Here is a 14,313-nt window from a genome sequence, read left to right on the forward strand (position 1 = left end):
GTTATACGAAAACAATGGATCGTGGATCACCACATCAAAAACTAATGATGTACTGTATGGTGACTAACATAACATAATAAAATTAAAAAAAAAAAAAAAAAGAACAAAACTTCTAGAGCCCTATTTCTTCCACTCCCTTGTGTAACCTTAGTACAGTTACTGCTTACCTCATTCATTGCAGAAATCAGGGACAATAGCCCAAACTGCCTGTGTCAGCAGATTATGAGTAGATGGGCAATGCAAAAGTCTTACTGGTGTAAGTTGATGAGCATCAGGATGGACTAACCGGTTGTCCTCTGACATTCATTCCTCCACTTACCCCACTCCAAATTCTTAGATCTGATGGTCTGCAACTCAAGGTGACTGACCAGACGAGTTGCCTCATAAGGTGCCAAGATATAGGAATAACAGTAGTTCTGTGGTATCTGGGACTCTTCACTAGGACTAGACTAGGGCCTGGCCTTTGGCCCTTTTTTGATATACAGTTATTAGATGTAGTAGCTGATACCCCCAGGAAACAGGAGTAAGTATATCTAGATTTCTGAGAAGGATGAATGACTACTATAGAAAAGGACAACAAATTGAAAATATATGCCATTCAATGCAGAATTACTGGAACGGATGGGCTAATAATTTAAAATATACAAGGTAAATATATTTAAATATTTAAGGTAATAAATTAGTAATATGAAATATAATAAGAATTTTAAAGGATCAGATGAAAAATATTAGCCATAAAATATATATTGATCTACATATTTACCATTTCTGACACTCTTCATTTCTTTGTGCAGACCTCAGTTTCCGTTTCATAACATTTTACTTCAGCCTAAAAATATTCTCTTATCATTTCTTTTCAAATATATTTTTATTTTAGAATAGATTCAGATTTATGAAAAGTTGCAAAGATAGTATGGAGAGTTTACATATACCCTGCATTCTGTTTCCCCTACTGTTAACATCTTACATTAGTATGGTACAATTGTCACAACTAATGAACTAATATTGATATGTTGTTGTTAACTAAAGTCCATACCTTTTTTATTTCCTTCGTTTTTAATCTAATGTCTTTTTTCATTCCCAGAAACACATTTAAGATACCATATTACATTTACCTATCCTGTCTCTTAAGGTCCCTCTTGGCTGTGATGGTTTCTCAGACTTTGTTTTTGATGACTTTGACAGTTTTGAGGAATACTGGTCAGGTATTTTGTGGATTGTCCCCCATTTGGGTTTGTATGATGTTTTTCTCATGATTAGACTAGGTTATGTATCTTTGGGAGGAAGTTACAAAGTGTCCTTCTTGTCACATCATATCATGGGTACATGCTATCAGCATGATTTATCACTGATGATATTAACCTTTATCATCTGTCTGAGGTAGTGTTTGTCAGGTTTCTCCACTATAAAGCTACTCTTTCTCCTCTTTTTCCTTACTGTTCTCTTTGGAAGGGAGTTATTTTGTGCAGCCCACATTTGAGGATTGGGGAATTATGCTTCACCTCCTTGATGGGAGACTATCTACATAAATTATTTGGAATTCTTTTATATGGGAGGTTTATTATGAGTATATTATCCTCCATTTATTTATTTACTAAATCTTTTATTTATACCAATATGGACTTATGGATATTTATTTTATACTTTAGGTTATAATCTAATACTACTTTTCTTTTTCACATCACTCCAACTTTGGCCCCTGGGAACTCTGTCAATTGATTGCTGTGTCTCTTTGACATGAACCCATCATTTTTTTTTAACACTTCCTTACTTTCTGGTATTACAAGATGCTCCAGGCTCATTCTGTCTAATTCCATTTTCAGTCTTAGAGTCTGCCATTTCTCTAAGGAGCCCTGGTTCCTTTTATTGCAGAATGATATTAGAAACTAAGATCTGGGTACTGGATGTAGTGCTTCTTTTTGTGCAGGTTTGCTGATGACAAATTCTCTCAGCTTTTGTTTGCCCGATAAAGTATTTATTTGGTCTTTATTTTTGGAGTTTCCACACCTTGGATATAGAATTCTTTTCCAGCTTATATTCTTTCTAACAAGAAGTACTCATTCTTATCTTTATTCCTGTATATATAAGGTATTTTTCTTCCTCTGGCTGCATTTAGGAACTTTTTTTCTGTATCAATTTCAGCATCTTGATTATGATGTGCCTATACATAATTTTCTTTGTGCTTATACTGCTTGGGTTTGTGGAATTTTTTGGATCTGTGAATTCACAGTTATTATCAAATAGGAAAACTTTCAGCCATTCTTTCTTCAAATATTTTCTCTGAACCTCCATTCTGGGACTCCAATTACTTATAGGTTAGACTACTTGATATTGACCCACATGTCACTAAGGCTCTGTTCATCTTTTTTCAACTTTTCATCCCCTTCTTGTGCTTCAATTTGGATAGTTTCCACTGCTGCATCTAAAAATGTACTCATTTTCTACAGCGTCTAATTTGCTATCAATCCTACTCAATGAAATTTCCATTTCAGATATTATATTTTCACCTCTAATACTTTCCTTTGGTTCTTTCCTATAGTTTTCATTTCTTTCCTCATTATGGCAATATTTTCCTTTAACCTATGACCTTTCCTTTAACCTTTAACCTTAATATTTTAATAGGTATTCTAAATTTTTTGTCTGCTAATTCCATCCTCTCTGTCATTTCTGTGTCTTTTTATGTGTCTGATATTTCTCCTGGTTATGGGTCGTATTTTCCTGCTTCTTCACATGTATAGTAGTTGTTTATTGGATGCTGGATATTGTGAATGTTTTGTTGTTGAGTGCCTGGATTTTATTGTTCTATCTTAAAGAATGTTGAGTCTTGTTTTGGGAGGCAGTTAAATCACTTCCAGATCAGCTTTAAACTTTCAAGGCTTGTTTATAAGTTTTGTTATGGCAGGCCTAGGATAGCCTTTACTGTAGGGCTAGGTTAGCTATACTACTAACGTGTGATCATCCTGGGGTCTCTACTTAAGTGCCTGGGTACTCTACAACATTTCTCTGCTCTGGCTGGCTGGAAAGCAAACATTTCCTAGTCATGTATGAGCTCTGGGAATTGTTCACCTTCCAGCTCTCCAGCAGTTGTTCTTTGCCCATCCTCACTGGAATTTCATGCTATGCATGCACAACTCAGTATGTATCAAAGACTAAAGGGAATTCCTATGCCAATTTCTGTAGTTCTTTCTTTGTATAGCTCTCTCCTCTCTAGTACTCTGCTCCACTAATTATAGCTGCCTCAGTCTCCCTGAATTCTGATCTCTGACTTCAAATCAGCAAGATCACTGTGTTCTGCTTGGACTTTCCATCCATATGCTGTTGTCCAGAAATTGCTTCTAGGCAGCAAGCTGAGACAATCATAGAGACTACCTCTTTTGTTTCTCTTTCAAAAATCACAGTCTTGCACTGCCTGTTGTCTATTGTCTGAAAACAGTTGTCTCCTATATTTTGCTTAGTTTTCTAGTCATTTATGGTAGGAGGGCAAGTCCAGTGACAGTTACTCCATCATGAATGTGAGTGGAAATTCTATTCATAAAAGTATAATAATTGAAATAAAAAATATGACTGATGGAATCAATCCCAGGATAAATTTAGCTAAAGAAAAAATTGGTGAGTTAAAGATAAACTTGAAGAACTTTCCCAGAAGGTAGTAGGAAAAGATAAAGAGATAGAAAATATAAAAGAAAATCTATAGGGTATGGAAGATGAAAGTAAAATTCCAACATCAAATAAAAGGAGTCCAAGAAATAGACAAAATCAAAAGTAGGAAGTAGCTACTTTAAGAAATAATGGAGATAAATTTTCCGGAATTGAAAAATAATGAAAGACTTAATGTAGTAAAGAGTCATAGAGTGTCAAATAGGAGAGAAAAGGAAAACCTATACTAGATACTCTATAGTGAACATTAAGAGCATCAAAGAGAAAATTCTGAGTGTCCTGAAAGAACAAAAAGTGTACCTACAAAGGATCAAGAATCAGGTAGATCTCAGACTTTTCAATAGCAGCATTAGTTGTAAGAAGAAAATGAAGTATCATTGGGGAGAGTAATAGGTGAGCTTCACAGAGAAAAAGCCTGGGAGGGAAGGGAAACCAGAGGAAGAAGTGAATTAATTGGTAACTGATTAAAAGCCTCCACAGCTGTAGTTTAATGGTACAAAAGTTTTGTGCATATCTTCCAGGACAGAAAATTAGGCATGATTTTCCCCCACTGGATGATCTTTCTCCTCTGGCATTAAAAGAATAATTTCATCTTGCATTTGTATTACATTTTATACATTTAGAATTATAGTAATACTTACTACCACATTTGGACATTTTTGGAACAGAAAGCTCAAGTGTTACTGTGTTCAAGTAGCATTTTTTGTCTTATTGTATAGACCAGAATGCTGAAACCCATTAAAGTCATGCCATGGATTGCTCACAGAGCCAAACCTAAACCCCTACAACTCTAACTCCCACATTTCTGCTGTTTCTTCAGCATAGTGAAAGAACATGAAAGCTCAGGTGATCTGGGTGGATTGTCAACTGATTTGTCAAATGGACCTTGCCTAGAAAGGCCTTTTGGCAAGGAGTAGGCATTCTCAAATGAAAGGTAATTGTGCCATTCATGAGAAGGCTGTATTTGGCTTATGTACCATGATTGTCCTCAGCTCTGAGATATGATCCAATAATGAAAAAACATCTCTTTTCCCACTTGGAGTTCTTGTTAGTCATTTATGTTGATAAGGTTTTATTGGGGTAATCATTGCAAATGTGGAACACATGAAGAGTGGTTCCAATTGCATTTTTAGAGCATAAATGTGTGATAATGAATTTCATGGCAACTCATACAAATCTCCTTGTCTTGAAAGCTACCAGCAGGAGAGACATTACTGCCTGTCTGTCAGAGAAATGACAGAGAGGAAGAAACCCTTCTTCTAATTTTTCCTTCTTAAATATAAAGTGTCTCTTTCCCATGGAGCTCATAAAGACCTTTCATGTTGTCAGCTATACATAAGCATTCTTTTTACCAACTACCCTAAGGTTCTAAAAGTACCAGTGAAGGAACAAAAAGACCATAAAAATTCTCAGAAGCTGACTGAACACTACAATCTCAACACCTCCTAATTAGGAGGGGAATGGAATCATGAATGCAGCAGTGTGTCAGCCCTATAGCTAGTCTCCTCTTTGGTAGGGTGATGAGCTTCAGAGAGCCTGCTCCATCAATGTAGAATGTGGTCTCCTGCTTTGTAACTAAAGATGTACTCTGTGAGAATCTGGAAACCCCTGTCTCCACTAGACACACACACACACACACACATACACATAACACACACACATACATATACACATACACACACTCCCTCCCTAGCAGAACCTTCATGCTATAAAAGCACAGCCCTTGCATAGACCATTGAAAATTAAAACAGAAATAAGGACGGATGGGGTCTGAACTGTATGTTAGGAAATTTCAGAGTCCTATGTATCAAAATTGTAAACAAAACAAATACAAAACCTGATCTAATATTGAAGTCTAAAATGGGAGTTCCAGAGTGCCCTTCCAAAGATTAGGAGCCACTCAACTTGCCCCTAGAAGAAGGGCTCCCAGAAGAACCTTACTCAGAAAAATGTCCCCACATAACTCCACCCAATCTCATTCAGAGAATAAATGCTCCAGAGTATCCCAGAAGATGCCAAGGAAGATGGTGGCAATTGACTGTGAGATGGTGGGCACAGGACCCAAGGGGCATGTCCGTTCCTTGGCTTGATGTAGCATTGTCAACTATCACAGAGATGTGCTTTATGATGAGTACATTCTCCCCTCCTCCCATTGTAGACTACTGGACCAGATGGAGTGGCACCTGGAAAGCAGTACATGATGAATGCTGCACCGTTCAAGATCGCTCAGAGCCAGATCTTAAAGATACTCGCAGGGAAGACAGTGAAGACAGTGGGGGCATGCCACCCACAACTTCAAAGCCCTTCAGTACTTCCACCCCAAGTCCCTCACCCACGATGCCTCCCATATCCCTCTCCTCCCCAGCCGGAAGGCCCACTGCTTGAAGAATGCCACCATGTCTCTGAAGCGTCTCACCAAGAAGCTTCTGAATCGGGACATGCAGACTGGGAAAAGTGGACATTCGTCTGTGGAAGACGCTCAGGCCACCATGGAACTGTACAAGTTGGTTGAAGTGGAACGAGAACAGCACCTGGCCCACAATCCCCCCAAAAGACTAGCAGCAGTGGGGACACTGAGGCAGAGGGAGCATGGCAGCCAGAAGAAACAGGGCTGTGGACCAGTGGACAGCTCTACCAGCTTCACCTCTCTGCAAGCTTGAAGTGTGAGGGAGAAAGAGGCTCCACCCTGGACATAACATCCATTGAAATTTCACCTCAGGTGTTGTTTTCTGTGTCTCGTTAAGTATCCCGTGGAAGGAGAAAGCCTCTACATCAGACTCAGCCCTATGCTGTTTACCTTTTAAACGGTGCTAAACACAGATCCCAGGGTGTTTGCTCCAGTCAGGTCTTTTGACTTTCAAGGGGCAGAGCATACTGGGAAATGTAGTTTCTCAAACTGCCTTATCACTAGGGTGGCCCCATGTCTCATTTTATGCCTTTTGTTCTCAAGTAATTAGCAACATCCTTTCACTTTCAAAAGTACCCTGGTTGGTTGATCACACTGTATCACAGACTCTGATTTTGGCTCAGAGTCTCCACCTAGTCTGTTTTAGGATACCGCCTCTTCTCCACCTTGACTTACAGAAGAACCATCCCTGGTAAGGTTCAGTTCTCCTTCAGGTTACAAGGCAGTAGAGGTAAGAGAGCATGACTTGGAAATCAACTTTTCTGATTTAGGAAAACAGCCTCTTTCTTAAAGTAATAGAGGATTTATTTAATTTACATCCTACTTGGTAGGTTAAAAAAGAATTTAAAGTGTTTTCATGGTTTTTGGTCTTTTACTTTGCTAAACCAAACCTCTAAAAACTCAAATTATTCCCTTGATAAATTTTTATAATGGAAAGTAAAATAAAATAAAATAAAGCTCCAAATGTAAAAGGTAATTAAAGTGGGCCAAAGAAAATGAGCCATATGCACAGGTAAGTCTGAAAATCTTTTAGGAATAGCTAATTTATATGTTAATATGCTTTGCAATTTTAAGATTTGAATTTTATTCTGCTTTACACTTGAAGCAGTGTTTTTTATTTCAATCAGGACCCTTTGGATATATAATTTATTACTGGATTTAGAAGAAAATGTAAAACTCTTGCAGAGTCTGGCTAGCACCAGCTGAATTTTGTATCTTTCTTTTTAGACCCCAAAGTTGCTTACCTTGAGTTACAGGCTAGATTGCCTTTGGTAAAACAGTGTAGCTGGCAAAGTTAGTTTTTGGACCCCCTCCCCCAGCTTCCTTACTGTCTCCAACTTTCTCTTTGTGTTATCTGCCCTCCTCCTTCCCTCCCTTCTCCCCCGGCCCCACCTTCCCTTCACCTGTTCTCTTTCTTCCTTCTTATTAATATCTGCTCTGAGGAGTCACTCTAATATAATTATTTATGACTTAGTATGGATTTAAATCAACTTTCTTCCCTCTCATACAGAGCATCCCTCTAAGCTTATCTCCAATTATGAAATTAAAGACTTTGTCTCTTATTAAAGAGATTTCAGGCTTCATCCAGCTTGTGGGGAAGGTAGATTTTTGGCCACCAGACCTTAGGCATTTCAGAAATTGATGGATGATTGTACCACTCCAAATACTTAACAGAGGCTAGTACACCTAGTAGCAGTTCAAGGAGAATTTGCTAATTGGATAAGTGGTTATCTACCCCTCCTACCAATAAGGCTTCAGCTGTTAGGCCTTTTCTTTGGTTTTGCAATGTGTCCAGATTGGTATTGTGGGGCTTGGGCACATTGTGGGTCCTGATATTACACTGGAGTTTGATAATGAAGAAGGTTACAATATTTGAGAAGATTGAATCTTGAAGGATAATTCAATGAGCAGTCACAGGACAGAATCAGAAAGTTAAACAGACATATATGAATCTTCCAGAATTGAAAACTGTCGAAATTGCTGGAAGATTAGATCATATTAGTCATTTGCTGTAAACCTGCTCCGGCTGTACCTTCAAAGAACAGTTTATTTGCTGTCAGTCAACTGTGGCCTGATTAGAGGGAGCAGGATCTGAGGAGGTCAGAGTCTGGGCTCTGGAATCATTTTTGATGAGTTTTTCTTTTGCCTAAAACGCAGCAGGAAAAGCATATGCAAGGTGGAGAAGAGATTTACATGTTTTTTCCTTATTGCTTGCACGAAGCTTATATTTCCATTTAAAATCTTTTCAAGGAAAGCTCCTGGAAAAATTGACCCCTGAAGCAAGCATTATTTAGAGTTAGGGAAGTGGCTTTCTGGCAAGGTGTAGGTTTGAATGTGATTAGCAGACAAACCCTGTGCTGGGACTCTTGGCTTCTGCTGGCTGGCGTTCATCCATACACCACCCAGCCTTCTCTGTTTCTGCTACTGCTAGAAATGTCCCTGCTACCGTTCAGACATTCTCCAGTACATTCCCAAACCTTCCTTAATTATCATCTCAGAGTGGCCCACCTTCTATGCATACAAATCAATCATTGTACTTTTCCCTAAGAAATTCTGTGAAGAGGAATTGGTGGTTGAGTTGGATGAGAATATTTCTGCTCTAATCACCAAACCTATCTTATTGATGTAAGGACAATTTCTACCAGCTTTGGGGGAAGAAATTAGAAGAAAAAAGGGGTACTTTGCTCTCCCCTTGACAGAGGTAATTGCCTTAACTGCTATGCAACTTTTCATTCTCGACCTCTTACACTCCCATTCCTAAGAAACCTCTGAGTTGCTCTCTTTTTTGGCCTCATACTGTTTTTCAATAGGTTAAGGTTACAACTGTTAATAAGCTAGGGCTTTTGCTGCAGGGCTGTCAAACTGCCCTTTTCAAGTCTGTAAAATTTGCTTAGCAATTAAAAGAGATATGAAATCTCATATATTCATGTAAGTAGCTCTTCCTTTCATGTTTTTGCCTAGCTATAACTGGAGACATTTTTAAACTACAAGCTTTTCATTAAGTAGAAAATATAATAATTGAGGGGAAGGGCAAGATGCTCCTAGTGACCTGTCTAAAGAATCCTTTTAACTAATGACAGCTTCTCTCAAATGAGAGCGAGAATTGAACTGATTCTGAACAATATGAGGGCAGGACAATAAAATCAGGAAAAAATTAAGAGTAACATCACCGCCCTAATAAGTAGTTTTCTGCTGTGAAAGCTTGCAAGCACTTATTTAAGGCTTATTCGGAAATATAAAAGCCATTGCATTCTAGGCTCAGTAAGGCAAAATGATAATGGTGAACAATCTTAAAGATCTTTCAGTAAGAAGAAGGCTTACTGGAATGTCTAAGAATTTGCAGCATCATTTGAAATAAGATTTCATTTAATATAGTTCAAAATCTCATTCCAGTGAGCTTCAAATAAGTATCCATGTGACTAATACAACTTTCTTTAACCAGGACCCTTAATTAACCAAACCTTTTTCTAAATCGTATTTTTGCAGAAAGAGGTGTACAGAAGATAATCATGTTCTAGTTTTTTTAAAAATAGCATTTCTAGTACACTGTGGGTTCACTATGGGTTAAATACAATCTCTTAAGTCTTTTACAGCTATATCACTAGTCTGGGCTGATGTCATTGATGGTTGGAAAGATGACTCCAAGACCCAGCAATATCTTCAATCTTCAAATATTAAATTTTGTTCACTAATGTAACTTACTCTACTCTACTCACTAAGGCAGGAAATTGGACTCATAGGATTTCCAGCCATAAATTTTGAAAAATAATAGGGTTTCAGGTTAACCCCCAGGTACCCAGACAAAAAACAGCCACAGTATTTTATTCTCAGACCCAGTGAAAAAAGGACTGGGCATGATGATGTGTTATTGTATTGAAAGTAGCCAAAAATGATTGCCCATGGTTTGGAAATGATTTTGTTTTATAATAAATTTGTGGTACTAGAAACTGATCTAGAGTGTTTGTTGTTACTCACTATATGCAGCCACCCAGACCAGTGGGTGACCTTAACATGGTAAATGCTTTAAAATATTTTTTTGTCTAAATAGAAGAATGAGCTGTACCTATGTATTTTTAAGATATTAAACCTATTTTTGTTGCCAGTTGCTCCTGATAATCTGTTTCCTCTTTGTCTTGTACTCCTACTCATTGAATCAATTGAACTTGTTGCTTCAGGGGAAGACAAATATGATCTGGAACAAATGTATCATTGCTCATCTCTGAGTTTCAGACTGCAATTTTTTAGTGCATTGTGAGATAATAGTTTCAAAAGCCAGGCTTTGATGAGGGTAAAGATTCCCTTTACATACCAAGAGAAAAATGTGGTGGTATGAAAATAGTAGTTCACCATCAGCCATTGTGTAGAGAGGATGGGAGATACTAACATAAGGGAAGTTTCTGCCACTCAGGAAACCAAAACCATTTTGGTGCTTGGAGGAGGTTGAAGATATATTTGGGGAGGGATGTACTTACTCTTAAGATGCTGATCCCACACTCTGGGCCACAGAAGGGGCTGGGATTGCTTTTCCTGTTCATAAATCTTGGAGGGGACCACGTGGTGCCCTGTATCAACACAAAGTATCCATAGTTGAGTAGAAATGGCACAATGGCATGATAAAGCAAAGAGGTCTGGAGATAGTGTACCTGAAGGGCTGTAAAACAGATCTTAAGTTCTCATGTGCCCTGGTAGGGGATAGAAGAGTAAAGAAAATATAGGCGGCTCAGAAGAGACCTGGGGTTAGAAGAAGTGGATGCTGAGTGCAGGAATCTTACCATCAGGTAATGGCAAGGTTCATGGTCATTAGCAGTAACTCCCAACATGATTCCTCAAAAGCCAAGTGGCCCTGAGACACTATGCTGTGGTCATTTATGCAAGATACACAAAGATCAGGTATGGTTAGAGGCAAACTTAGCAGAAGTCAGAAAGGAATCAGAGACCAACATGCAATACAGAGGTTCTTTCTCCAGTGCAATGGGATTATATAAGCTTTCCTCTGCACCCCAATGCCATCTTGAGGAAGAAGAGAAGATATTTTGAGAAAATAGAGGCAGCCCTAATAGGAAGTTTGAACTTTAAATTGATTGAATATTAACCTGACAGATACTGGGAGAATTAGGGCTCCAAAACAAAGTGAAGTCAGATATAGAACATTAGGTTGATTTTTTTTGTAACTGAGTCATTGTGTAAATTTGTACTTCTTTTAACAAATGCATTCTCTAATTCTTTATTGACTAAGGCAAGACTCATCTGTCTTTTCAACTCAGCACTAAGTCTTACTTTTTATTTACTTTCTAAGTCTTCCTTCATATTTATTTTTTCCAGCTCTATTGAGGTATACCTGGCAAATAAAATATATATACATTTAAGGTATACTGTGTAATGATTTGATATATGTATACATTGTGAAATGATTACCACAAGCTACCTAACACATCCATCACCTCACATGATTACTTTTGTGTGTGAAAACGCTTAAGATCTATTTCTTAGCAAATTTCATGTATACAATACAATATTATTAACCATGCTGTGTATATACAGTCACCATGCTATATATTAGATCTCCAGAACTTATTAATCTTATAACTGAAATTTTTACCCTTTGACCAAGATCCTTTACCCTGCTCCCCCTAGTCCTTGGCAACCACCATTCTTCTGTGTACTTCTTTGAGTTCAAAAGTCTTCCTTTTTATATAGTTACTCTGAGGAAAGTATGAAGGGAAATGAAATGACAAGAGAGAAGTTCTTTATTAAAATGCAGATTCCTCTGGAAGTAGTTACACCTTAAAATTGTATCAATTAATACTAAATTATTACTTAACAAAGTAATTGTCCATTTTTGTCCATTAACACCTCAGTAGAGGTTTGGGGGGATAATAAAGACTAGGCATTTTAGAGAAGGTGGTTAAGAAAGAATTAAGAAGTGGGGCACCTGGGTGGCTCAGTCGATTAAGCATCTGCCTTTGCTCAGGTCCTGATCCCAGGGTCCTGGAATTGAGCCTCATCTCAGGCTCTCTGCTCAGTGGGGAGTTTGTTTTTCCCTCTGCCCCTCCCCCTACTCATGCTCTCTCCTGCACTTTCTCTCTCAAATAAATAAATAAAATCTTAAAAAAAAGAAGGAATTAAGAAGTAGGTGTAGTCTTCTTTATATATCTGAGGTTGCTTGGATAGTATTTATCACTTGGTTCTTAATACACAGGAGAGGACTTGTTATCAAGGCAATACTATGAGGTAGTTAAGAGCACAGGCTTTGGAGTGAGACAAGCCTGGGTTCAAATACTAGCTGTGTCATCTTGAACAAGTAACCTAACCTATTTTAGCTGCATTTTTTCTCATCTGTAAAATGGGGGAAATACTGTGTATGGCAAAATTTTGTTGTAAGGAATAAGTGCAAACTGAAAACTTCCAAAATAATATCTGAAATGCAATAGTTGCTCCATAAGTGTTTGTTCCCTATCCCTTGTCAAACTGTTTTGGATATCTTCCCTTTGCCTCTTTATTCTTTTCTATCCTACTCTGTGTTCTGGAAGACTGACCTGTATAGATTCCATCTCTGGATTTCCTTGTTCTCTAGCTTCCTGGTGGGTTAGATCAATGGAGAGCACTAGTAGGAGATCAGAGGGAGGAAAATGAAGTTCGAATATTTATTCCTTTAGCTTCCATCCTGCAGGATGCCATGGGCTGATTAGGTTCCTCAAGGAAGAGTCACAGCTCCAGTCAGGAAGCCCTCTCTATGGAAATCTTTCTCTTTCCTTCAGTTGCTTTTTCAGGCCTGAGGTGATAACCCCCTTCTAGTCCCTCCCAATACTTTGTTATCTCTTTCTGTGGTTTACCACACCTTTGTAAATAGTCCCTTTATTAAACTCTCCTCAAATTATTTAGTTTGAGCATGCCTGCCTGTTCCTTGCTGAGACCCTGATTGGTACATTCTCTTACCATTTCTAAATATCTATGACAAATAGAAGGAAGACACATGCAGTCTGTCTATAAAGGCCTGAATTAGCTGCCCCAGTCCTTCCTTTGAGATGCTGAGCTCCAATGAGGGGACAGTTTGGTCTAGTGAAAAAACACACAGCAAAGGGTCAGAAGACTTAGAACTTTGCTTTGGTTCTGCCCTTAACTCTCTGAGCTTGGGCAAGTGATATGGCTCCTCTGTAGATCTCAATTCTTCTGTAAAAGGAAGGGATTGAATCAGGTGACTTCTATAGTAACTTCTGGTGCTTACTCCACAGTGATTAAAGCTTTACCTGATAGAGTTGTAGCAGACATTCTTTTTTTAAAAGATTTTTTTTTATTTATTAGAGAGAGAGAGCAAGCACAAGCAGGGGAAGGGGTGGAAAGAGAGGGAGAGGCAGGCTCCTCACTGAGGAGGGAGCCCAACAGGGGTCGATCCCAGGACCCTGGAAAGGAGACTGATGCATCTCCCAATCTTCCTTAAGAAAGAAAAGAAGAAAAACAAAATTAAAAAAAAGGAGAAGAAGAAGGAGGGGGGATGAGGGGAGAAAGGAGAAAGAACAAACTTTTACAAATGATAAGTGAAGCTTTTAAGCTTTCTAATCAATCTCCCTGCCCTCAGATTGGCAGATTAGGACTCTTGACTTCTGAATGATTTATTATGACTTAAAGTCCATACTTACAGCACTTCAGCTTGATTTCTTCACAATAGGAGGCAATGGAAGGAGACAGATGATAGGCAGGAAACAAGACCAGTCACTGCAGAAATGGGAAATTAAATGGTGATTCTTCTATGTGGCCTTGGCAGACGTCAGAATTTTTTGTTGTTGCTATAGTTGTTTGGTTTGGACAGTTTATGAGAGTAGGGAGAGGAGAGAGGGAGGGGAATATTTACACACACTTAGACAAAAAGAACAATCAGGGCATATGGAGAGGGATATAATAGCAAGGAGTGGTTTGGGAGAAAGCAGTGAGACTGTGCATTGAGATCTATCATGTTCTAGCCCACTGTGTTGTGGGCTTTATATATGTTATAACACTTAATCACCACAACAGCTATGTGAGGTAGAGATTATTTTAAAGAAGAAGAAACAGGCTCAGAAAGGCTAAGAAACTTGCCCAAGTTCACCCAGGTTTATCAGTAAAGGGAAAAACCAACAACATTTGAATGTAGGTTTAGCTGGTTTCAAAGTCTATACTTTTCAGAGACTGCTAAAAAATAAGGTCATGAATTACATCTTGTGATTTCAGGGCATACAGATTGTTTAAAACAATTCATTCATGCACTCATTCAA

At 38.3% G+C, this 14,313-nt stretch overlaps 1 pseudogene; it reads left to right on the plus strand.

The window, feature by feature from the left end:
- Positions 1-550: 550 nt before the first annotated feature.
- On the plus strand, positions 551-6,317 carry LOC118019217 (annotated as a pseudogene).
- The last annotated feature ends 7,996 nt before the right edge of the window (positions 6,318-14,313 follow it).

Source organism: Mirounga leonina, unplaced genomic scaffold, assembly GCF_011800145.1.
Source record: "Mirounga leonina isolate KUSES-001 unplaced genomic scaffold, KU_Mleo_1.0 Mir_101414, whole genome shotgun sequence".
Classification (NCBI taxonomy): Eukaryota; Metazoa; Chordata; class Mammalia; order Carnivora; family Phocidae; genus Mirounga; species Mirounga leonina.